This window comes from Lagenorhynchus albirostris, chromosome X (genome assembly GCF_949774975.1).
Source record: "Lagenorhynchus albirostris chromosome X, mLagAlb1.1, whole genome shotgun sequence".
Classification (NCBI taxonomy): Eukaryota; Metazoa; Chordata; class Mammalia; order Artiodactyla; family Delphinidae; genus Lagenorhynchus; species Lagenorhynchus albirostris.
In genome coordinates, this window is record NC_083116.1 from 107,801,925 (window position 1) to 107,828,845 (window position 26,921).

Genomic DNA, 26,921 nt, shown 5'->3' on the forward strand with positions numbered 1-26,921 from the left:
AATACGAGAAATTGAAGAATGCCATTAGAGTTATTGACTTGAAACATATCCAGCATTACTTTGTAAAAGTGTTCTATACTGCAGACAGAATATATTTTTAATAGTCAGACACTTTGCCATATTCACTGCATAAATATGATTTTAAATGTTATGGAAAAGATGACATATAAACATGTACCATTGTGCACACTTTGAAAAAAAGAACTTGCCATTTGCCCTTCTTTAGCAATATCCTCTCCTAATTATGGAACACAAAAGTTGTATTTCTACAGTTTGTCGTTGTGTGAAAGGAACTCAAGTAAAATTCAGTCCTCCCAAACATTTAAAGATTTATAATTAACGAGCTGTCTGCTGAACAATTGAGTTTATTCATGATGCAAGTCATTCACCTTCAAATGCCTTTTTCCATGACAGATTGAAAAAAAGAGTACGAATCAAGTATTCCTCTGTAATTCAGATTATAAAATATACTAAATAATTGCACCAACTCATACTTTGAAAGCCCATGAATACCTTTGTTTAAAAAAATCGTGACACAATGTTCATGAAACCCAAAGTTTTCTAAAAGTGAAGGTTGCCTTTTATACTTTAAAATCCTCTTGAAACGTTTTCTAGTGCAGCGTGACCTCAATTCCAATTAAGATGAACTCATAAATTTCAGTAGATTGTGACTGCTTGTTGGCAGCACCCATGTCGTATTTTTCTTTGTATCCCCCAACAGATAGCACGGGGCTTGAAACATAGCTGTTTCTAAATATTATTGAATGGTTTTGATTTAATAGAGATACAAAGAAAGCTCAGTATAGAAGCCCTATAATTTGGCTGAGAAATGCTTATTTCCTAGATTTGCATAAACTAGCATTTATTGAGAAAGTGTACATAATTAAATTGAAAGAATGAATTGCAGCAGGGTTTCATTACCAAAAATCATGATATGGTTCGTTGAATTTTCCAAACTGTCAATCATATATTATCCTCCTCACTGGTGCTATCAGCAGTGGATCAAAATTTCCAATCTTTCTGCTAGTGTGTGTGTGTGTGTGTGAATGTGTGTGAATAAGGTATACCTGTATATGTGTGTGTATATATGTATATGTGTATGTATGTGTGTGTGTGTATATATATATGCCTTAAGTAGGCCATTGTGTTCAATTTAGGAGAACAAGTGGCTCAGACAATTCATCACTAATAATTATTTTGTCTTATGAGTTGAAAGGTAGGAGTCAATTTGAATGATTCCGCTCATGATTTTCCTGTGGATTACAATTCATTTGAAGCTATTTTCTGGATTTGACTTTTTTCTGACTGATAACTTTTTAAAAATGTTTTTGAGGGAAGACTGCCTTTTCTGACTTTGGATATGAACTTTTTCTCCTACCTAGAAAGGTTTTAATTTAGACCTTTTAAGTCTGCATTTGTATCTGTTGGAAACTCATTTTGGAAAGACCATACTTTCTTTTTCATGACTCTCATTTGAAACTTTGGATTGTTTTGTGATAATTGAATTTTTAAATGTAATCTTTCTTATAAATGTTAACTTTAACTTTTTAAAAAATAGTTAAAATTTTTAATTAAAAAATTCTGACACATGATCAATTTTTTTTTCAGTAATTTGTTCCTCTGTGAAATAAATCAGTTAAAAGGGAGTCCCAAGGCTGGACGTGTGTTTACGTAGAGAGGTAGTTTGAGTACAAAAACATCTTCAGATCATCTCTATTATTCAGGTGTATTTTACTAAGAGTAAAGGTTGTGCAAAATCACAATGGAAGATTGAGGGTGGGACAGAGACATTAGGCAGCAGAGTTATAACAGGCAGTTTGGGGGCTTCCCTGGTGGTGCAGTGGTTAAGAATCCACCTGCCAATGCAGGGGACACGGGTTCAATCCCTGGTCTGGGAGGATCCCTCATGCCGCGGAGCAACTAAGCACGTGCACCACAGCTACTGAGCCTGCACTCTTGAGCCCGCGCTCCGCAACTACTGAGTCCACGTGCCGTAACTACTGAAGCCCGCATGCTCTAGAGCCTGTGTGCCACAACTACTGAGCCCTCGTGCTGCAACTACTGAAGCCTGTGCACCTAGAGCCTATGCTTTGCAATGAGAAGCCCACGCACCACAACGAAGAGTAGCCCCTGTTCGCCACAACTAGAGAAAGCCCAGGCACAGCAACGAAGACCCAACGCGCCAAAAACAAACAAAAAACCCCAAACAAACAAACAAACAAAAAGCAGTTTGGAGACTTTCAAAGACATGACCATCAAGTTAATTGCAATCCACTAGTCTAATCTGATACTGCACTTTTAAAATCTTCACTATCTTTCCTTACCAGCCGTCAGGATTCTCAGTGGAGAGAGTCATAAAGCCATGAGCCTCTGCCTAAATAGCGTTTACAGTCAATATCATTATCTTCTGTCCACTTCACCATTCTGCTATACTCTAAGATATCATAATATTTGGAAAAATAAAAATGTCTTCATTGGAGAAGTTTGGAGATTCTTTCTCCAAAGTAAAAGAGTTAACCTGGGAAAGAGGTTGTTAAGGAAGTTCTCAAGATAGATTAAAAGAAAAAAATAAACCTATAATTTTCATGATACATTTTTTGCTTATTGGATTTATGCCATAAAAATAGTATGTAGGGGGAAGGGGGTGAATCTTAGTTCAAACAAGCTTGGAAAACACTAGATTAAAGCAAATTGAAGAGATTCCATGGCAACAGGGTTTGTCAGGGCTAAATTACATGGGGAAGCACCAAGCGAGGGGTAGACCCCTCCTAATAGGACTTGGAACATTGGGGGGGGGTGAGTATGCTTTTTGTGTATATGTTTTTTTTTCCCTAGAGCATCTCTTCATGTACAAATTATTCAAAAGTATGACACATCCGGAAAGCCTGGTAGAGTGCAAAACACTGCAAAAATCACTTTCACATCTGTCACAGTGCAGGAGGGAAGAGATATGGGAACATGTGTATATGTATAACTGATTCACTTTGTTATAAAGCAGAAACTAACACACCATTGTAAAGCAATTATACTCCAATAAAGATGTTAAAAAAATTAAAAAACAAATCTATCATAGTATTATGGCTTACAGAAAAGAGCGTAAACTTTGGAGTAAGACTTTGTTTTGAAGCTAGACTGTTTCAGATGCCAATTTTATGTAACTTTGGAATAATTGCTTAATCTCTTTGAGCCTCATTTGTTAGTTTATGGAACAGGGTAAGAAAGTCAGCATCCTGTCTATAATAATTGTGTTCCATTCTCTCTCTTTCTCTTCAAATTAATAATGTCCCTTATGCCTCATGTTCTTTTCCATATTTACATAATTTTTCTTTACTGTGCTTTCATCTGAAATATGATTTCTAGTTCACATATGTTTTCTTCTGGATTGTTTATTTTGTAGTTAAACCCATCTAATAATTTCTTAATTTTAGTTACAGTGTGTTTCAGTTCTAGAACTGCTGTTTGATTCACTTTTATATATATGCCAGCTCCCTAGTGGAATTTTCCACATTTTTGTTTATTTTACTGAATATATTAATCATAGTTATTTTAAAATCTGTCTGCTAAAATCTGTATTGGTTTCATCTCTTTCATTTGTATGTACTTTTTTCTCTTAGACTTTGGTCATTTTTGTCTTATCTTTTTAAATGAGTTATAATTTGGGGTGAAATGCCAACCACTCAATGTATTTAATTTTTTCCAACATGCAATTAGAATCAAGGCAAATCATCTCAGTCTCATCATATCTTGATATGACTCAAGGCTGTGTTTTAAACTTTGGAAAATCTGATTTACATTTGTTTGCCTTATTCCTAGGGCATAGCCCCTTAGAGGCCCTGGGCTCTAATATTTTTCTCCCTAGCACTGTGAGACTACACAGATATCTGCTTGGCATCATAGCCTCTTAGCCTCTGCTTTTTTCCTTAGTTTTTTTGGCCTCTCACTCCATTCATTTCTCAAGGAAAAGGTGAGTACAGATCAACAGCCCTGTAGATCCGAGTTCTTTGATATTCTCAAATTCTGGGGTCTTGACACCCGAAGTATTGACTGTCTTTGTAGCTCTGAACTCCAATGTTTGCCTCTACATCCTAGTGAGATTGCTGCAAGCTGCCACTGTATTTGGTTAGGCTTTAAGACCCAGTGAAGATAAAGGCCTCTAGAGGAAAAATGTTAGCAAGTGCATGTCCAGTCTCATTTCATGTCCCTTATTTCCTGGCTCTTGATTCCTCTTTGTCTGTCTGTCTTGGTTGCTCTTTGATGCTTTCACAAAATTGTTTTCTGTATTTTATTTAGCCTGTCTAGTTTGTAGGAAGGCTAGTCTGATACAAGCTACTTTTTGCATAGCCAGTAGCAGAAATCTTTGTTTCTAGAATATTTTAAAGTCCTAAATATTATATAATTAATATATTTTCCTCAAATCCTCACTACTAGATTTTTCTTCCTAAAGATTGTGGTCTTGAAAAAAGTTTTCTGGGTTATTAACTATGTCCTGAGCTGTTCACTAGGCCTTCCTTTTAGATTACAAAAATACTATAAAACTCATTGGTCATATTCCAAATCAAGATATAATTGCTTGATATAATTTCCACTTTAAATTATATATAGAAAGTAAATAAGATTTAAGTTATATTAAACATTTCTGGGAGGTAATCCAGTGTCCTCAAAATGCATCATGAATTTGAAGATGTAAATAAAATTCTTATCAAATCTTTAAAATGGAAGCAAATGCATAAAATTTCTTTGGAAGATTGCAATAATAACAGGTAGTTGCAGTGACTTCTGAGAAGGGAGACTGGGGCACTGAGGGCCAGTTGAGAGAAGGTGTCATTAAAGGAGAGTTTTCAACAGCATGTGTTGACTAAAAATAATGAATGATGTGAGAGTTGTGAGTTAAGTTTTATCTGGCGCAAAATGAGAACTATAGCCCAAAGGACAGCACTTCAGATAGCTCTTAGAAACTGCTCCAAAGAGGTAGGGGGAAGTTCAGTGTTACATACGATCTTAGCAAGGGCGGTAAGTGTAGTCAAACACACATTTTGTCAGAGGCTTGCTTCTAATCACAAGGAGGAGATGTCTCCATTAATGGTTCTAGTGCTTTTCTAGATATGAGGAGATGCAAAAATTGGGTTCATAAAATCTGAAAATATCTAGCTATCTGAAGGCCCTTTCTGCCAGTTTCTCCCAGAGCACAGAGTGCCTCATGCCTGATCTCCTCCCTGAACTCCTTTCAGGGGGTGTGGAAGGTGAGCAGCTGCAGCAGCACATGATTTAATCCTTCTAGAGATAAATGGCAAGTGCTAATTTTTAGTTAGCTATGTATTATAACAGAAGTTGAGTATGGTACCTTAGCCAAATCTGAAGTAAGTAAGTAGGTTTGTTTCTTTGTTTGCACAAAACGGGATCAGTAAATGAGTAAGCAACAGCCAATGCATCTGCTCAAGGAACTGAGATACCTTTTCCCCCCTGCTCTGCATCTCTTGAAGTGTAGGGTTAGTCTTTGTCATTACAAAGATGGCTACTTCACCACTAAGAATTCAGTTTACAATCTAGGCAGCAAAAAAATGAGAAAAATTGTAGGGCAAATTTGCCTGCTGTCTGACACTCTTTCTTTTTATCAGGAAAGTAATTTCCTGGAAACCCACCCAGTAACTTATGCTTTTGTCTTATTTGCGGGAGGCAAGCCATGAGGCCCCATTTAGCTTCAAAGGAGCCTGGGGAAGTGCACTGGGTATCCTGAATAAAAGAGTTTGTCTTCACAAGAAAAGCATGAGAGTCAGTGTAATATAAACAACTAGCATTGTCTATTTTTCACAGTATGTACTTATATAATGTTTGATTTTTTTAAAGTGTCGTCATTTAAAGCCATTTAAAATAAATTATACATTTTAAGCACAGATGTAAGCAATAACAAAAAATTACTGTAGATATTCTGTATGCATGTGTGTGTATGTGTCTGTGTATTAAAAGTGCTAGTTTTACAAAAGTAAATGAAGTCATATTTTTGTACACATATGCATGGTTTTTCAGTTTTACAAATAACAAATATTTTAATATATTTTAAATAATATTTATAACTCTAAAGTTTGGAAAAAGTGAAATAAATCCAGCTTATATAACATTCAGTGAAGAGTTAGTTGAGGCACATGACTACACTATTATGGATAGTGTTCTAAAAAGCCCCAAGTTCCTAACAAAGTCACTCAAATTTTGCAATATAGGAAGTTGTTACAGTGATATACACACAAATACACTTAAAAATTTGGGGCTTTAGTGATATTTTTCCATTGGCCTTGTAGCAGCATCCTTTTTCCTCTCATCAAGTATCTACCCATCTTTTAACAAATTCCATGGTAACTGCCTGAGCTGGCATTGACAGATGATTTTAAGGACAAGAGAGAAAAGTAAGTCCAGACAAGAATGTATATTTTATGTGTTATGGCAGCTTCAATCAATAATGGAGATAAAGGGCATCTATGAAAACCCCACAGCTAACATCATCCTTAATTGTGAAAGACGGAATGCCCTCTCCCTAAGATCAGATACAAAACAAAGATGTTTGCTCTCATCATTTCTGTTCAAGTTTGCACTGGAGGTTCTAGCTAATGCAGTAAGGTGAAACAAAACAAAAAGTAAATTCAGATTGGAAAGGAAGTAAAGCTGTAAAGCTGTGTTTATTCACAAGTAACATAATTGTCTATGTAGAAAATATTTTCTCTCTAGAGAAAACAAAGGAATCAACAAAAAACTTCTAAAACTAAGAAATGAGAATGGCAAGATGGCCGGATATAAGATTTAATATAAACATGAAGTGTGTTCCTATATACTAGTAACGAACAATTCAAAAATGAAATTAAGAAAATGATTCCATTCACAATATCATCAAAATGAATAAAATACATAGAAATGAATTTTAACAAAATAAGTGCAAGACTTGTAGACTGAAAACCATACAACATTGCCGAGAGAATTAAAGAATATCTAAATAAATTGAAAGACAGTTCATGTTCAAGGATGAGAATACTCACTATGGTAAGGATGGCAGTTCTCCACAAATTGATCTCCAAATTCAATGGATCCATGTAACTATCCTAGCTGGAATCATTGTAGAACTTGACAAACTGATCCTAAGATTCATTTGAAAATGTGGGGGGTCCCAAATAGCCAAAGCACTATTGAAAAAGAAGAACAAAGTTGGAGGACTCACACTTATCTATTTCAAAACTCATTACAAAGCTACAGTAATCAAGACTGTGCTACTGGCCTAAGGATACACCTATAGACCGTTGGAATACAATTGAGAGTTCAGAAATAAACTGTTACATTTATGGCCAGTTAATTTTTTTGATTGAAGTAAAGTGACTCAGTTATATACATAGACATTCTCTTTTTAATATTCTTTTCCATTATGGTTTATCCCAGGAGAATGGATATAGTTCCCTGTGCTATACAGTAAGACCTTGGTGTTTATCCATTCCAAATGTAATAGTTTGCATCTACCGACTCCAAATTCCCAGTCCAACCCTCTCTCTCCCCGCCTCCCCTTGGCAACCACAAGTCTGATCTCTGTCTGTGAGTCTGTTTCTGATATGTAGACAGGCTCATTTGTGCCATATTTTAGATTCCACATATAAGTGATATCATATGGTATCTGCCTTTCTCTTCCTGACTTCACTTAGTATGATAATCTCTAGTTGCATCCATGTTGCTGCAAATGGCATTATTTCATTCTTTTTTTATGGCAGAGTGGTATTCCATTGTATATATGTACCACATCTTCTTTATCCATTCATCTGTCAGTGAACATTTAGGTTGTTTCCATGTTTTGGCTGTTTTGAATAGTGCTGCTGTGAACATAGGGGTGCATGTATCCTTTTGAATTATAGTTTCATCTGGGTATATGCCCAGGAGTGGGATTGCTGGGTCATATGGTAATTCTACTTTTAGTTTTCTGAGGAACCTCCATACTGTTTTCCATAGTGGTGGTACCAACTTGCATTCCCACCAACAGTGTAGGAGGGTTCCCTTTTCTCCACACCTTCTCCTGCATTTGTTATGTATATACTTTTTTTTTTTTTTCTGGTACGCGGACCTCTCACTGTTGTGCCCTCTCCCGTTGCGCAGCACAGGCTCCGGATGCACAGGATCAACGGCCATGGCTCACGGGCCCAGCTGCTCCGCGGCATGTGGGATCTTCCCAGACTGAGGCCCGAACCCGTGTCCCCTGCATTGACAGGCGGACTCTCAACCACTGCGCCACCAGGGAAGCCTGTATATACTTTTTAATGGTGGCCATTCTGACCAGTGTGAGGTGGTACCTCATTATAGTTTTGATTTGTATTTCTCTAATAACTAGTGATGTTGAGCATCTTTTCACGTGCCTATTGGTATGGCCGATTGATTTTTGACAAAGATATCAAGACAGTTCACTGGGGAAATGAAAATATTTACAACAAACGGGGCTGGTAAAATTAAATATCCACATGCCAAAAAAGACCTTCACACCATGCATAAGAATTCATGCAAGATGAAACATAGATGTAAATTTCAGAGCTAAAATTACTAAACGTCTAGAAGAAAACAGAAAAAAATTTTGACATTGAATTATGCAGGGTTTTTAATATAACACCAAAAGCTTGATCCATAAAAGAAAACAATTCATAAATTGGACTTTATAAAACTCAAAACTTTTGTGCTTCAAAAGAGACCACTGAGAACATGAAAAGACAAGCTACAGGCTGGGAGAAAATATTTGCAAATCACATATCTGATAAAGGAATTATATCCAGATATCCACTGTTACAACTCAGTACTAAGACAAACAACCCACTTGAAAAATGGGCAAAAAATTTTGTATAAACATTTCACCAAAAAATATAAATAGGCTGATGAAAAGATGCTTCTCATCATTACTCATTAGGAAAATAAATATTAAAAGCACAGTGAAATAGCACCTCACACCTTCCAGAATGTATATAGTGCAAAAGACAGAAAATACTGTTTGCAAGGATAAACAGAAACTGGAGCCGTCATGCATTGGTGGTTTCCACTTTTCAGATAGCAGTTTCTTAAAAAGTTAAACTTGCCATGCATCCCAGCAGTTGTACTCCTAAGGATCTGCCCGAGGGAGATGAAAAATGTCTGCACAAACACATGTAAGTAGGTGTTCAAAGCATTATTCATAATAGCAACAACTGGAAATAATTCAAGTGTCTGTTGACTGGTGAATGGACAAAAAAATGTGTAGTATATTCATATAACAGAATACTACTCAACAACAAAAAGGAAGAACTGTTGCATGCAACATGTGTGAGCCTCAAACACAACACACTAAGTGAAAGAAAGCAGATGCAAAACACTACATATTGTATAATTCAATTTATATAAAACGTTTAGAAAACAACTTTATAGAGACAGAAAACAGGTCAGTAGTAACCTAAGACTGGGGGTGGGAGTAGGGATTCATTGCAAACGGGAATGAAGGAAACTTTAAGAATGATAGAAATTTCTAACATTGGATGTTCAGATGGTTATACAGCACTGTCAATTTACTAAAATCATTGAATTATACACATTAAATGGGTGAATTTTATAGTATGTAAGCTGTACCTCCTTAAAGCTATTAAAACATAATGGAGACCATTTTTGGCAGCTGTATAGTAAGTGGCCATGGATTTTTCTGTGACCTTAAGATCATTAGTTTGCATAGCTATAAACAAAGGCCAAAGAACTTGAGGATTTCATAAGAGTAGTTTGAAGGTTTTAGTTAGTTCATATTTGTATAGAATTTATATTCCTGAATAGCAAGTCCTGTTAAGGGATGAAAATCATAGCCTGTATTATATCCTCAATCACTTTGGGATATAAAATCTTTTATCCAAATAATGTTCTTTCTGTAAGCCCTTGTCTGGAGAGTTCTCACAACTTTTGTGAGAATTGGAACTAATGAATAGAGTTACATCTTATTCTTGCTCCTTTAAGAGATAATACCTTCTCTGAGGAAGAACAAATTGCATTACAAATGTCCTCATTAATTCCTACAACAGACTTTTTCAGAGAAAAATAAAAAATATATCCTTTAAAACAGACGCACAGCTATTTCAAAATCTTGCTTCTTAGATTTCAGAAGTTCAGTTAATACTGATATCAACAACAAAATTACGAGGAATTACTTGACAAGTTTAGCTTGGCAAGTGTTATGTTAGTAAAACTTTGTTATGATGTGTTTATACGATTCATAAAATATGTAAAATTTACTCTGAAGTTAAAAAATAGACTTAAAATATGCAGCTGAAAAATATTCTACTTCAAGGAAAACTGCAATTAGAAATGCATTACACGTAACATGAGTGCTATGTTGTTCTCTCTTTGAAGAAAGAAAAAATATGTCACCTCCTTTTTTTCTCGCCCCAAATTAGTTTTTATTCACTATGATTTTTTTCGAGATTTAGAAAAAAATGATCTTAAAATATCAACAATATCAGAAGGAAAATGAATATGTTAAATAAAGGAAAGCAGACTGAATGGAATTCTCTATCACAGTGTTGGCTATCTGGATACTCTCCTACAAGCAAAGATTTTCTGTCACTTTATAAAAGTTGTCTATGGTTAAAATGAGATTTTGGCTATAAGCTTGAAATCATCATAGATCTTCCCTATATATCATTTTCCCCCTCCTACCTCTGGACATGTATAGACTTAGCTGTGCCTTTCCTGGAACCTGGTTGCATCATTAATTGTGCTACTCTGTTCTGTCACTGTCACCCCAAAGCACATGCTGAGTCTGAGCCATTTTTCCCCCTGTCACTATTCCTAACTATCATAGTAGGTTCTCTGTAAATGTTGAGTGAATACAGCTTACTTCATCCCTTTTAATGATGTTGCAGTGCCACATCTTTGACATTGCCTACTGCTGAGTTAATCAAGGGTATCTATGATTAGGAGATACCCCAAAATGTTATTTGAATGCTAGAATGTCATGAAAGTTGAACAACCCTACTTCTTTAAGTATTTCTTTCTTTTTTGTCCTTTATTTATTTAAAAATTGAGATATAACTGACATATAACGCTGTATTAGTTTAGTTTCAGGTGTTCAACATAAGGATTCAATATCTGTATACATTGTGAAATGAGAACCACAAGTCTAGTTACCATGCATCACTTTAGATAGTTATACAAATTTTTTCTTGCAGTGAGAACTTTTAAGATTTATTCTTTTAGCAACTTTCAGATATGCAATACAGTATTATTAATTATAGTCACCATGCTGTACATTATATCCCCATAACTTATTTTATAACTAGAAGTTTGGACCCCCTTCACCCATTTCTCTCACTCCCTACGCCCTGCCTCTGGCAACCACCACTCTATTCTCTCTATACATGGGTTTTTTGTTAGTTTGGTTTAGTTTTTGTTTTAGATTACACATATAAGGGAAGTCATATGGTATTTGTCTTTCTCTGTCTGACTTACTTCACTTAACATAATGCCCTCGAGGTCCATCTATGTTGTCACAAAAGGCAAGATTTCATTCTTTTAAAAAATGGCTTAATAATATTTCATTTTATATATATATATATATATATATACATACACACACACACACACACACACACACACACACCACATTTTCTTTTCTTTAATCTTTATCGGAGTATAGTTGATTTACAATGTTGTGTTAGTTTCAGGTGTGCAGCAAAGTGAATCTGTTATACATATATCCACTCTTTTTTTTTATTAACATCTTTATTGGGGTATAATTGCTTTACAATGGTGTGTTAGTTTCTGCTTTATAACAAAGTGAATCAGTTATACATATACATATATTCCCATATGTCTTCCCTCTTGTGTCCCACCCCTCCAGGCTGTCACAAAGCACCGAGCCAATATCCCTGTGCCATGCGGCTGCTTCCCACTAGCTATCTACCTTACGTTTGTTAGTGTGTATATGTCCATGACTCTCTCTCGCCCTGTCACAGCTCACCCTTCCCCCTCCCCATATCCTCAAGTCCGTTCTCCAGTAGGTCTGCGTCTTTATTCCTGTCTTACCCTTGGGTTCTTCATGACATTTTTTTCCCTTAAATTCCATATATATGTGTTAGCATACGGTATTTGTCTTTTTCTTTCTGACTTACTTCACTCTGTATGACAGACTCTAGGTCTATCCACCTCATTACAAATAGCTCAATTTTGTTTCTTTTTATGGCTGAGTAATATTCCATTGTATTATGTGCCACATCTTCTTTATCCATTCATCCGATGATGGGCACTTAGGTTGTTTCCATCTCTGGGCTATTGTAAATAGAGCTGCAATGAACATTTTGGTACATGACTCTTTTTGAATTTTGGTTTTCTCCATATATCCACTCTTTTTTAGATTCTTTTCCCATATAGGCCATTACAGAGTATTGAGTAGAGTTCCCTGTGCTATACAGTAGGTACTTATTACTTATCTATTTTATATATAGTAGTGTGTATATGTCAGTTACAGTGTCACAATTTATTCCCCCCATCACCTGGTAACCATAAGTTTGTTTTCTGCATCTGTGACTCTACTTCTGTTTTGTAAATAAGTTCATTTGTACCCCCCCTTTTTTTAGATTCCACATATAAGTGATATCATATGATATTTGTCTTTCTGTGTCTGACTTCAGTATGACAATCTCTAGGTCCATCCATGTTGCTGCAAATGGCATTATTTCTTTTTTATGGCTGAGTAATATTCCATTGTATATATGTACCACATCTTCTTTATCCATTCTTCTGTCAATGGACATGTAGGTTGTTTCCATGTCCTGGCTACTGTAAATAGTGCTGCAGTGAACACTGGGGTGCCTATATTTTTTTGAATTATGGTTTTCTCAGGGTATATGCCCAGTAGTGGGATTGCTGGGTCGTATGGTAGTTCTAGTTTTAGTTTTTTAAGGAGCGTTCATATTGTTCTCCATAATGGCTGTATCAATTTACATTCCCACCAACAGTGCAAGAGGGTTCCCTTTTCTCCACACCCTCTCCAGCATTCATTGTTTGTAGATTTTTTGATAATGGCCATTCTGACTGGTGTGAGGTGATACCTCATTGTAGTTTTGATTTGCATTTCTCTAATAGTTACTGATGTTGAGCATCTTTTCATGTGCTTTTGGTCATCTATATGTTTTCTTTGGAGATATGTCTATTTAGATCCCCCCCCATTTTTTGATTGGGTTATTTGGTTTTTTGGTATTGAGCTCCATGAACTGTTTGTGTATTTTGGAGATTAATCCCTTGTTGGTCGTTTCGTTTGCAAATATTTTCTCCCAATCTGAGGGTTGTCTTTTTGTTTATGGTTTCCTTTGCTGTGCAAAAGCTTTTAAGTTTCATTAGATCCCATTTATTTACTTTTGCTTTTATTTCCATTACTCTAGGAGGTGGATCAAAAAAGATCTTGCTGCAATTTATGTCAAAGAGTGTTCTGCCTATGTTTTCCTCTAAGAGTTTTATAGTGTTGGCCCTACATTTAGGTCTTTGATCCATTTTGAGTTTATTTTTGTGTATGGTGTTAGGGAGTGTTCTAATTTCATTCCTTTACATGTAGCTGTCCAGTTTTCCCAGCACCACTTATTGAAGAGAAAAACAAATACTGTATACTAACACATATATATGGAACCAAAAAAAAAAAAAAAGAATGGTTCTGAAGAACCTAGGGGCAGGACAGGAATAAAGATGCAGATGTAGAGAATGGAGTTGAGGACACAGGGAGGGGGAAGGGTAAGCTGGGACGAAGTAAGAGAGTGGCATGGACATATATACATTACCAGATGTAAAATAGCTAGTGGGAAGCAGCCGCATAGCCCAGGTGCTTTGTGACCACCTAGAGGGGTGGGATGGGGGGTGGAAGGGAAGGAGACACAAGAGGGAAGAGATATGGGGATATATGTATATGTATAACTGATTCACTTTGTTAAAAAGCAGAAACTAACACACCATTGTAAAGCAATTATACTCCAAAAAAGATGTTTAAAGAAAAAAAAAAGAATAGACCCTTACTACATATCACTTTCAGTTTCTAGAGTTTTACTTTTAATTGGGTTTATAGGATACGGAAATACTACTCTCATTTAAATTCGTAATCAGTCCAGTATCCTTTATTTGACTCACAGATGGTTTATTAGAGATGGAAAAAACAGATGGTAAGTGCAAAAGATGTATTCACTCAACATTCATTTAGTGCTGACTATGGATTAGATAAAAAGGCAGGGTAAATGAGAAAGGGGTTTTGATGGTGGGGAAATGTCATTATTTTATATGTGGCATAAGGAAATATCCCTCTAATGTGGTAAAGTTTGGGTGTAGAAATTGAGAGAGCGCAAGCTATGTAGATATCCAGGGGAAGAGAATTCCAGGAGCGGGAACAGCAAGTTGCAAATCTCTGAGGTGGAAATGTGCTTGTGATATTTACCTCGAGCAAGCCATTGCAGTAGGAGCAAGATAAACTGCGGGAGAGGAGAGGAAAGTAGATGAATGTGAATCATACTTTCCCTAATATAAGGGAAAAGAAAAAAAAACTTCTTTGGTGATGTTCATTGCTTTCTCCCCAAGTTCTCCTGCTCTTTCATTGTTGAGACTCACTGTATTAAATCAGTGTGTGTTTTTTTTTAATTTCTGACAATTGAATGCCTGAGTGGCTCATCATTAACAAGACTTACGCACATATTAACAGCACATGGTCCAGGCTAACAGTTTGGGTTGCCTATCTTGTTGGCATCACATCCTCAAATGTTGTCTGCCAATGTAGAACATAACGATTCAAATGCTACAACTGGATTTCCAGTTTAATCTGGTAGGATACCTCAACATGTAATCTCTCTTGAAATATCTAAGGAAATAAAACCTTAAAAACAAAAAGTCATGAATAGTATCACATATAAGGTAGGGATGTGAAAGGCAAAATGCATTAAGGAGACAATTGTATTCAGCCTTTTGCAGTAGGGGGAATGTTAATGAGAGAGGACCTTCTCATCAAAGGGGGAGAAAACCTGGGGTTTTATAAAACGGGAGTTGTTAAGGAAAGGGGAAGGTCTTGGAAAGTTAAGGGCCCGTTGGTCCTTTCAGTTAGCCATTTCTGGTGTACCAAAAGGGCAGAGGGTTTCTTAAGCATTGTTTTCTGGGAGAACAGGAATCAGGTAAATTTCAGTACCATCTGGGGCACAATCCAGGAGTGCTGGCAAAAGAAATAAAGAGAGAATTCTGGGTCAGCTCTGAGGGGCAGAACTTTTATCCCACAAACACGCCCCCTGCCCCCATCCCAAAGGAACTATATATACCCTGGTAAATTGAAAAAATATTCTGGGAATTCTCCCCAAACTCCCCAAACTGGAAATAAGGAGAGTGAGTATTCTTATTGTTTCCATCTCTGACTATGGGCTTAGGAAAAAGGCTCACTGAGAAGAAAGTGAAACACAGAGCTGACTCTTTGTAATAGGAATGAAATTTCCAGGCCTTGCCCAATTGAGAGCAGTTTGAACTCTGAGGTTTGAGAACTACAAAAACTGTGAGCACAGCACTCCATTCACATCCCCAAACTAAGGGTCTTGGCCCACCCTAGTCTGGTTTATAGCAGCCCAAGGTGGTCTCTGGGATGACCCAACCCACTTTGGAGTTCCAGTCTGGGTAAGCTCAGGGCTGTCAAAAGACCTTACTGTTTGTTCTAGCCAACACCTGAAGATAGACCCCTAACCTACTTCTCTTAGAACTTTACTAAAAAGGGCTTGTGGTTGTGAATCCTTCCTCTGTCTCTTGGAGATGTACGTGTGTCTCCTATAACTCAGAAGTGTCTTTCTCAGTGACCTGAAAGTCATTCCTTTGAAATGTAGCCATCAGGAGGGATAGGGCCTCCATCTCCCAGCCTCTGTAGGAAAGTAGAATCCTAACTTTGATAAGTGCCAGCTAGCAGAGACCTAAGCACATTTTCACTGACAACCCTTTGTAATTTTCTACTTTCGTGACTCGACTTGAGCCTGTCCCCACTCCCATTTGCCCCCTTCCCTCTCCCTCAATCTCCCTTTAAAACACCCAGTCTCCCCTGCGCAAATTGGAATTGAGCTCAGCTCTTTCCCCTACTGTCAGTAGTTAATAAATAGTTTTTACTGCTTTAACAAATGTCCAGCTTTGTTTATCTTTGATAGGTTTATTCCTCTATGTCAGTGTTATACACCACTCTTCAACTAGGAGGTGTGAACCCTGACAAGGCATTTAACAGACTCTCCCAAGAGTGAGCAGAGTCTAAGAAATTGTAACAAAAAACAACTCACTGCCTGAAGGAAACTTTTCTTTCTCTTCTATGATCTCAAGTTATGGGAGCAGGAAGGAGTGAGGGGTAGGGTGAAGTGGAAATGCAAAATATAACCTGTCTTGAAACTGCAGCTGCTCAGAGTGAAATAGACATGTCTCTGGCATGGTGAGAACAAAGTTAAGAAGTCGTCTATATAATATCAGAAAAAAACAGATGTAGAGAGAGGTTTCTAAGCACCAAAAAGATGAAACAGCATGATAACCAAGTGGAGGGGGTGGGGCTTGCTTGGCAGGGAAGGAAAGAAAAGGAAGACAGACAGGAAGGAGGGTGATATAAAAGATAAATTACCCTACTTAGAATAAAATATAACCCAAGGAGGAGAAGATAATTCCCCACATATGCTCTGCACTGTAAAATAATGTATGCATTCAATAAAATTAGAGCTCAGAGATGAGATGTTTAAATAATATGTAATTAAATTGAAGATTGCAGATCATAAAAATAACATTGAGGACCAAACCAATGCCATTCAGAACAGATAAATTAAGAATAAATATTCTATTAACAGATACACACTACTATATGTAAAATAGATAAACAACAAGGACCTACTGTATAGCACAGGGAACTATATTAAATATCATTTAATAACGTATATGGGAAAAGAATCTGAAAAATAATATATATATGTGTGTGTGTGTGTGTGTGTGTGTGTGTGTGTGTGTGTGTAACTGAATCATTTTGCTGTACACCTGAAACTAATACAACATCGTAAATCAACTATACTTCAATAACAAATATTTTTTAAAAAGTAAATATCCTAGAGGGGACAGAATCAAAATGACTGAAAATGGAATTACCAACATGGAGGGATGGCTGAAAGAATCATAGTCAATGCAGATAAAACTACAAACAGATTGCAACAATTAGAGAAGAATTGGTAGAGGGTAGACAACTGTGATTCAAAATAAAAATAATTTGTGTACCAAAGTAGAGAATCCAAATTAAAAAGAATTTAAAAATAAAAAACATTTTTTCCCCTGAAATGAAAGAACAATCCAAAGTTGGAAAAAGTACCGTATTCCAGGAAACACATATCCTGGTTAAATTATTGAAATGGAAGCGTAAAAAGCAATTCTTTACTCATCCAGGCAGAAAAATTAAATCACTTTGAAGAATAAAAATTCAGACCAATGGCCATACACTTCTGAAAGAAAATTTAGCTGAAAAATGTATTGCCAGGTATTAGGGACCATTGCAGTATCAAGCAGCCATTTCAGTCATAAAAGAAAAGGGAGTAGAATGACTGAAGTCTTTTTTTGTTTTGTTTTGGGAGGGGAGTGATTTGCATTTCATTACATTATTGAAATTCAGACATTTGAAAACAATTAAAATGAAGATCCCTGGAAAGGAATAGATAAAATAAATAAAATTATTAAATCACTTTATAATAGAGTTAATACCAATTGTGGGAGTTATAGTTACAGAAAAGAATGTAAAATTTATAAATCTTAGTAATATAAAAATAATACAGGAATCAGGAATGTGTGAGAGACAGTGAGCACTAATATTCTCATCTTTCATAGCAAGAAGTTGATCAATATTGTCTTAATTGAAGCTTGGTTAAAAAATACCTAACTTCAGCCTCTTTGTGTTTTCCATGATCTATTTATTAAGTTTAGAGGAGTCTTTCAGGATATGATAAACTCCTATAGAAAAGAATCATCTATTTGACATGAAACAGGATTTCTTTTGTATTCTTTAATTTAAAATAAACTACATTTTATCTCTTTTTTTGGTTAGTTTTAGATGTACAGCAAAGTGATTGGGTTATACATATATATGTATATATTTATTTTTTGATTCTTTTCCATTACAGTTTATTACAAGATATTGAATATAGTTCCCTGTGCTATACAGTAGGTCCTTGTTGTTTATCTGTTTTGTAGTGTGCACCTGCTAATCCCATGCTCCTAATCTACACACCCCCTCCAATTTTATCTCATTTTAAAACAAAAGTAGAAAAGACATAGCATCATGTTAATACTATTCAGACATTACTAAACTGTTGTTCTGTGTCTTTTCACGGTTTAATCTTTCGCAATATTTTTTCCTGTTTTTTTTCTATTTTTAAATAGTGATGACTAGTTAAAACTACACATGAAATTCATGTGCACATTTTAAGGATCAATAATAAATGTCGTGTGAATCATGTAAATGAATGTGTAAGGATGAATATGTTTGAGGAAAGTAAAAAGTGCTGGAAAACAAACTGAAAAAATATAAAAGGACACTTTGCTCCTAAATTTCAGGTGTTTCACATGGAATGTATGTTATTTATCTGCGCATGTCACTTTATAAAATTTAATACATAAACATAAATAAGTTTGATTTTACCTGCTCTTGAAAAGTTAGCTCCATCATGTTTCAAATCGAAAGTGTTCCCTCTTTTATTACCAACAGTAACACAGGTCATTTTAGTGCTCAGTAGTAATGTAGGTGTTTGAGTTCAGTGTAAGTTAACTGAATGACTCCTAACCAGTTTATCTGATAGCATCCCTCCACCTTATTTGATTAAGAAATGCGTGAGAACCTTGAAGATAAATCTTAGAAAAACATCTTTACAGACTGTATGTATCAGTGTCCTCCTGATTCTCTCGTCAATACCAATGTTTGTTTATTTTTTGGTTAAATTCTTTCATAAGCCGTGAGTTAATATGTGTGTGTACACAACCACATGTATATATAATATGGATGAACAATCGGATGTTTGGATTCCAAGTCCAGTACTCTTTTGACTCCTTTTTTATTCAGGATATGAAGAGGAAAGAAAATATATAGAGTCTGGTTTTGAAACACATGACACTCCTTACTAGTAAGTAACTGTGGAGGTGGAAGTCTGCAATAGGAAGTAAAGTGTATTAACCTAGTGAATCTATACATACTTGATTTTGAGCTCTCTTAAAAAATAAGCATGCCTAAATTCAGTAGGTATAACTATATTAATTTGTGACTTTGCGAGGTTATTTGTCCTCAATTTCACACTCATAAATTGTTACTATGATCAAATCATTCTGGGATAAGTGAAATCAATGCCTGTAATGTTAAAACTGGTAATCAATGAAAATATGACGGGCTCTCGGGATGTAGCACAATATAGACTGAAATCAAGAAGCAAAACCTGCTAAAAAACACTTACTGTTCAGAGCTCAACTGGGTAGCCTGGCAGAGGTTCAGAGTGTGGTAACATCACTCCAAACCTTGTATTGTTGGGCTGATAGGAATATGGTGAGAAGCAAAATAAAAGTAACTTTTATTTTGAAACCGCAATGCAGTTTGAAGCTATTTCTTGTAGAAAACTGGCAAATGAACTTGCCTTTAATAAATAGGCAACAGGAAGAAAAGGCAGATTGATCTACTGTGTGCATATTCCATTTGTGTAGAAGCACAAGTGAATTTGCAGCATATGGATAATTTAAAAGTTCTAGAAGGAAATTTTGAGACTGATTCTTGCTGGCAGTTATAAAAAGCAATTAAATAATAGTAATTAAGGATAAGGATGGCATTTACTAAGAGAACTCTAAAACTCAATAAGCTATAATCAAAATCTAACTAGTCAGCAAAACCTCAAGTTGAATGCCGACTGCAGATTTCTAACAGCTTTCCAGAATTAGATTTGGAATTCAAACAACGGACAAGGACTAATTAAGTTGTCTAATATCAGAGGTTCTCAAACTTGAAGGTGCATCATAATGCCTTGGAAGGCTTGTTAAAATACAGGTTGTTGGGCTTCATCCTCCAGAGTTTCAAATTCAGTACGTCTGAGATGAGGTCAGAGAATTTCTGTATCTAACAAATTTCCGGAAAACACTGATGATGCTGTCTGAGGGCCACATTTGAAAACCACTGGCTCAGATCGTACTGTGCTGGGAAGACCAGAGTGAGGAGCCCTGATTTTCCATCTCTTATTCTAAATGTTTGAAGTTCTCACAGGGAGATAAGAAAGGCTGCAGTCATTTAAAAATCAAGCAAGAAGTTGTAAAAACCCTTTGGTTGAGGCACACTGTAAAATAATTCTTTAAAATAGTGTTTAGATCTTGAGCTTAGCATTCCGAATAGCTGGTGTAACCTCACTGTATAACAACTGTGTTATTAGAATTCACTTTGGAAGACAAGAATTGAGCCAATCATTATCTTTGTCTAAATGGAGTTTCGAAAAGAGAAAATAGTTTGCAGTTTGCTTTTTTCAGAACTGCTGTCTAAGTACTCAGGGTTTGAGTTATCAATACATACTTTTCTTCATAAATAATTTGACATTAATTTTCAGTGCTTTTTGAACACTGAAAAACACTTAGTATAAAGAAGTATTACTTTTGGGCTTCCCTAGTGGCGCAGTGGTTGAGAGTCTGCCTGCCGATGCAGAGGACATGGGTTCGTGCCCCGGTCTGGGAGGATCCCACATGCCGCGGAGCGGCTGGGCCCGTGAGCCATGGCCGCTGAGCCTGCGCGTCCGGAGTCTGTGCTCTGCAACGGGAGAGGCCACAACAGTGACAGGCCCGCGTACCGCAAAAAAAAAAAAAAAAGTATTACTTTTATTTACTTATAAGGTGTTAGTAGTAGGTAAGTGGTGTGATTTTGCTTTAAACGTTACACAGTCGTCTGGTGTGACACTACTATTTGCATAACAAACCATATATTTCTACTTTGTTTGCCAAGTGTAGAAAATTATATGTTTGTAAAGATGCTGTAAAAATTGAGGAAAAGAAAAATCTCTCCCACAACCAGAATCCTTCTTTGAAAGATCTGTCTGTAAATGTTTCATATGTTTATGAGGAAACCTGAAGAAGTTAGTGACCCATATGAAGTATGCAAATTTTTGTAATCCTTTAATTAAATGTATGGTAAGTTTCTGTTGTTAACTAGGATTCTGCACTGAGAAGTCTCTACACGGAGATGTGTCATCACTGAATAAGACTAAAATCTATAATAAAACCCAGTAAGATAATGTCAGCCAGGAAGTCAAAATAAAATAAAAATTTAAAAAGCATTAAAACTTTATATGCTCTTACTCAGAGGAGTTTCTCATTTTTCAAGATTTGCTAGTAGAATGATAAAACATTCTAAAATCTTATAGTGTTGCAGAGAATAAAATAAGAGAGGAGTAATGATCATATTGAAAGCGAATCGTGCATGTGGTATTAGAGTAGTGTGCACACCGAGGTTGGGAGTAGGAGAGGTGGTGTCCATAGTAAGTGAAGAATGCTCTCCAATGATATAAAATATTAATATATGCTGTTAATATACCAGGAATTGAGGCATGAAAACAAGGAACCAAAATTATTCTCAGTAACCCTGACCAAATGTCCAAACCACATGTATAATTTCAGCTCTGCAAAGAAGGAGAAGATGAGGGAAGGCAAGGAAGTATGACAAGGGAAATCTAGGAAGAGTAATTTTCTTTAGCTGCATATGATAAAACAAACAAACAAAAAACCCTTGCATCAAATGCAAATAAAGGAAGACAATAAGCAAATTTATTATCTCACATAACGTTGAGCTCGTAGGTAGGGCCAACTCAGGGGTTGGTATGCCAGGACTCCAGATGAAAGGCTCAGAGATTCTCTTAGCTTGTTTCCTGTTATACCCTCAGAACAGACTGATAGTGAAGTGTAGTGTATGAGGAAATGTTCTTCCGTTTATTTATACCTCTTAGGTGCCTACGTTTGGCTCTGGACTCTGACACTCAGTAGGTATTTGACACTGGGTAAATTACTTAACTTCTCTGCAACTCAGATTCCTCTGGTTAAAATCGAAGACAGTGTTCTCTTCAGCTTTATAATAGAAAGATATGCATGTAAAGTGCTGAAAACAGTGACTGTCACGTAAATCTCCCCCAAATCTTGGCAATGATAATGACGATAATAGCTATGGTGATGATGATGATTCCTTTGTCCCTTAGAGGATTTAGATAGATTTCTGTCCTGTGGGAGACATTGATGTGAACAGAGAAATGGCATACGTCTATGTGTTAACAGCGGAAAGTTGCATATTTCTTTCTAGAGAAATCAGAACCCCACCACAGTGACCCCTAAATACACATTTATATCCAAGCACTCTGTCAGTGGAGATATTAGGTGCTTGGTGTCTGGGCTTTAAGTGCAATAGCTTCTGCTCCTCCATCTGTAGTCCAAAGAAGCCACCAAAGGTCTCAGCAGTAACCTGGCAGGAATAGCATAAGCATTTTTTATTTCCTATAGAGCCTATGTTCCTTCTGGCCCTGGTTTCTTTGTGCTTCATGCAACTGACTTTTCTGTGGCATGCTTGGCCTTTTAAAAGCCCATTCTTATCATTTCCTTAGTGTCACACTTTCTTTTCTGAGCCATCTATACCACTGGTCTCTGTTGTAGACTCTTCCCCCATACCTAGCAATGACTTTTCCCCCAAACACATTTTAAAAATTACATTTGCATTAAGTTTGTTTTTTTCTTAGACAAGTGGATAATATCTAAACTATACATGATGGGTGAGAGAACTTTTTCACAGTGAAAGATAGTAATAATAATAAAATCACAATAATGCTAAACTAATAATAATGTTAATACTTTTAAAAATCCTGGGCATATAAAATACATTGTAGAATTAGAAACAAATGCATTTGGGAGTTAGCTATCTGGTGCAAGGCAGAAAATACCATGATAGAACATATACTCTTACTTTAATCAAATAAGAAAATGATCGAAATTTAGATTTCCAGAAATCTTGAATGATTCAAAAATATACGTCATAACTGTGGGAACTGGATTGAGGGACAATATTCAGGCCAAAGAAATTGTTTCAGTTATTTTTACTGGAAGAATACTTCAAACTACTGAAAATGTGATTAAGAACCTGAGATTTATTCACTTGGATAAATGACTTGCCCAGTTTACTGACACTGTAAGATCTAAGTTCTCACAAAATGTAAGTTTCATAAAGGCTGGGGGTTTTGATATTTTTTCACAGTTATATTTCTAACATAGAAGTAGGTGTGGCACGTGATAGGTAGTAATAAATATTTGTTGACCGACTTAATTTAAAAACACAATCACTGTCTTTTAGGGTTAGAATATATCTTGATTATCTCTAAATTTCCGTGATATATTATCTCATGTACTTTTATTCTCAATATATCTAAAAATGTAAAGTATTTTGATGTAGATTCAGATATACAAACAAATTGCAAGAATAATACAGAGTTCTTGCATATCCTTTAATCCCCAAATATTGTCATGCTCTCTTTCTTTCCTTATTCATATAATACACATAAATACTGAAATATTTAGGGGTAAAGGACAATCATAATCTAGTGTAATTATCAAAAAGGAAATTAGTGTTGTTACAGTATTAGTTCATCTGAAGACCTTACTCATTTCACCAACTGTCCCTATAATGTCCTATGTAGAAAAATAAACCCCTGGATTATGTGTTGCATAAAGTTATAAAGTCTCTTTCTCTCCTTTGATCTGAAAGAGTTTCAGTCTTTCTTTGTCTTTTACGACCTTGATTTTTTTTTGATGCTCAGCTATTTTATAGAATGTACCTCAGTTTGGGTTTGTCATTGTTTTATGACTAGATTCAGGCTATGCATTTTACAGCAGGAATACCATAGTCGTGATATTATCACATTTGGGTTCACATGATGTTGATTCCCCCCCACCCCTGACTACTTTTGTTCACTTTGGTCATTTAGTTAATGTATTTGTTTTGTTTTTTATTGCTGTTGTAACAAATTACCACAAGAGGCTTAAAACAACACAAATTTATTATATTGCAGCTCTGTATGTCAAGAGTCAGACATGGGGCTCACTGGGCTAAAATCAAGGTATTGGTAGGGCTGTTTTCCTTCTAGAGGCTCTAGTGGGAGAATTCTTTCCTTGCCTTTTCCAGTTTCTAGAGGCTGCACACATTCCTTGGCTACTGGTCCCATTTTTCATCTTCAAAGCCAGCAACATTGCACCTCTCTGACATTTTCTCTGTAGTTACATCTCCCTCTGACCGGAGTTGGGAAAGATTCTCCACTTTTAAGGATTCATATGATTACACTGGGTATAACTGGATAATCCAATATACAGTTGAGCCTTGAAAACATGGGTTTGAACTCTGCAGGTCTACTTATATATGGATTTTTTTCAACAAATATTTACTACAGTACTATGTAATCCACAATTTGTTGAAGCCGCAGATGAAGAACCACAGATATGGAGGGCTGACTATAAAGTTATACTTGAATTCTTTTTGAATTTTAAACTGTGCAGAGGGTCAGCATTCCTAACCACAGGTTGTTCAAGGGGCAACTCTAGTCTCCCTTCTCTAGGTCCTTAACTTTAATCACATCTGCAAAATCCCTTTTGTCATGTAAGGAACAGACACAGGTTCTGGGATTCGGAAATGGACATCCAGGGCGGGGGGCATTATTATGCCTACCATCCTCAAGGTGGTGTTTGCCATGTCTTCAGGGTACAGTTACTATTTTCTCCTTTGTATTTGATCATTGTATTGTGGGAGATAGTTTGAGATCATGTAAATATCTTGTTACTCACCAAACTTTCACACACTAGTTTTAGCAGCCATTAATGATGTGTATCTTGGGTCTGAAACATTATTTTTTCCCCACATTGTCCAACCTTTTAGGGAATTAAGGGCCGCCCTTCAGACCATATATCTTAGATAAAGTTGCCCCCAAAATAGATTCCAAGATAAAGATGTGGGTAGAAATAATTCATTCGTGTTGTGATCCCTGGAAATGCAGAGAGACTGTGGGGGAGACAAGCAAAGGAAGAAATCCAATGAGGAATGTATTAATGAGCAGTGTACTCTAGTACACTCTATTTTTTTTAACATCTTTATTGGAGTATAACTGCTTTACAATGGTGTGTTAGTTTCTGCTTTATAACAAAGTGAATCAGTTATACATATACATATGTCCCCATATCTATTCCCTCTTGTATCTCCCTCCCTCCCACCCTCCCTATCCCACCCCTCTAGGTGGTCACAAAGTACCTAGCTGATCTCCCTGTGCTATGCGGCTGCTTCCCACTAGCTATCTATTTTACGTTTGGTAGTGTGTATATGTCCATGCCACTCTCTCACTTTGTCCCAGCTTACCCTTACCCCTCCCTGTATCCTCAAGTCCATTCTCTAGTAGGTCTGTGTCTTTATTCCCATCTTGCCCCTAGGTTCTTCATGACCTTTTTTTTTTTTTTAGAGTTCATATATATGTGTTAGCATACGGTATTTGTTTTTCTCTTTCTGACTTACTTTGGTTTTCTTCAGAGATATGCCTAGGAATGAAATTGCTGGGTCGTATGGTAGTTCTATTCTTAGTTTTTTAAGGAACCTCCATATTGTTCTCCATAGTGACTGTATCTATTTACATTCCCACCAACAGTGCAAGAGGGTTCTCTTTTCTCCACACCCTCTCCAGCATTTATTGTTTGTAGATATTTTGGTGATGGCCATTCGGACCTGTGTGAGGTGTTACCTCATTGTAGTTTTGATTTGCATTTCTGTAATGATTCATGATGAGCATTCTTTCATTTGTTTTCAACAGTGTATACTATCTGTTACATGGGCAATTTATTTAAAAGTCACTCATCTTTATGTTCACATTTTTTAAAACATTGGGAAAAATAATATTTCTTTTATTCGGTCATAGTAAAAATGAATCAAGTGAGCTATGGTATATGCCAGCAGTGTCTTATAAATCATAAAGCAGTTCAATATAGTTTAATTGGGTATGGAGGTGGGCACACATTGAATACTAGATCTGCACCTGTAGACCCCACCTTGCTAGTTGCAGTTGTTAATTTGAAGCTCAAAGCAGCAAACTTAAGTAGCATCTTTTGCAGAATATTGCTTTAATACAACTCATTTCTGTCTGAATGTTCTACATGGTAGAAGTTATTAGTGCTTAGTATAGTGTCTGGTACATAATAAACACTTAAGAAATATTTGCTGATTTAAATGGATTTGACTTTTGACTTTTGTTCTTTCCTTAGACTAATTTAATAACATTCCAGGAACAACCAGAGCTCAGTTTGACCAAGTCATTTATGCTCTTTGTCCATTGGTTCCGTTTGAGGCTTTTGCAACCTGATTTGCTTTTGGCTTTTATGAAGAAATGTCATTAATATTGAAAGCATACTTTTCAGTTATTTAAAAGCACTAATGAATGTAAGTCTCAGGGAAGAAGTATTTTAGTTCTCTTATAAATAACTTTAATATAATGTCCATTTGACTGGAGAGACAAGTTATAGGATTCATTAAAATATACACAACCCTAATGACAAAATATAAAAATATCAAGAACTACATTAGATTTAGAATGATGGGGAAAAAATGACTTTGAGGTACTTTGAGGTAGCATTTTTAACATTTCAACAGATATTTTTTTTTTCTGTACATTTTCACTGACACTGTGGCCTCAATACTGTCTGTTTCTAGGCAACCTTGGCAGGATCTTAAATTTTTCCATATTTTCTGTGTACATTTCCAAAAGTGCTCCCTTTTCTATCTATATGATTCCTAATGCTTGTCACTTCTTGGTCTCCAAGACAAGACAAGATAGACAGGGACTTGATCATGTGTAGCTCTTTTCTTGTTGACCTCTCTACTTCTT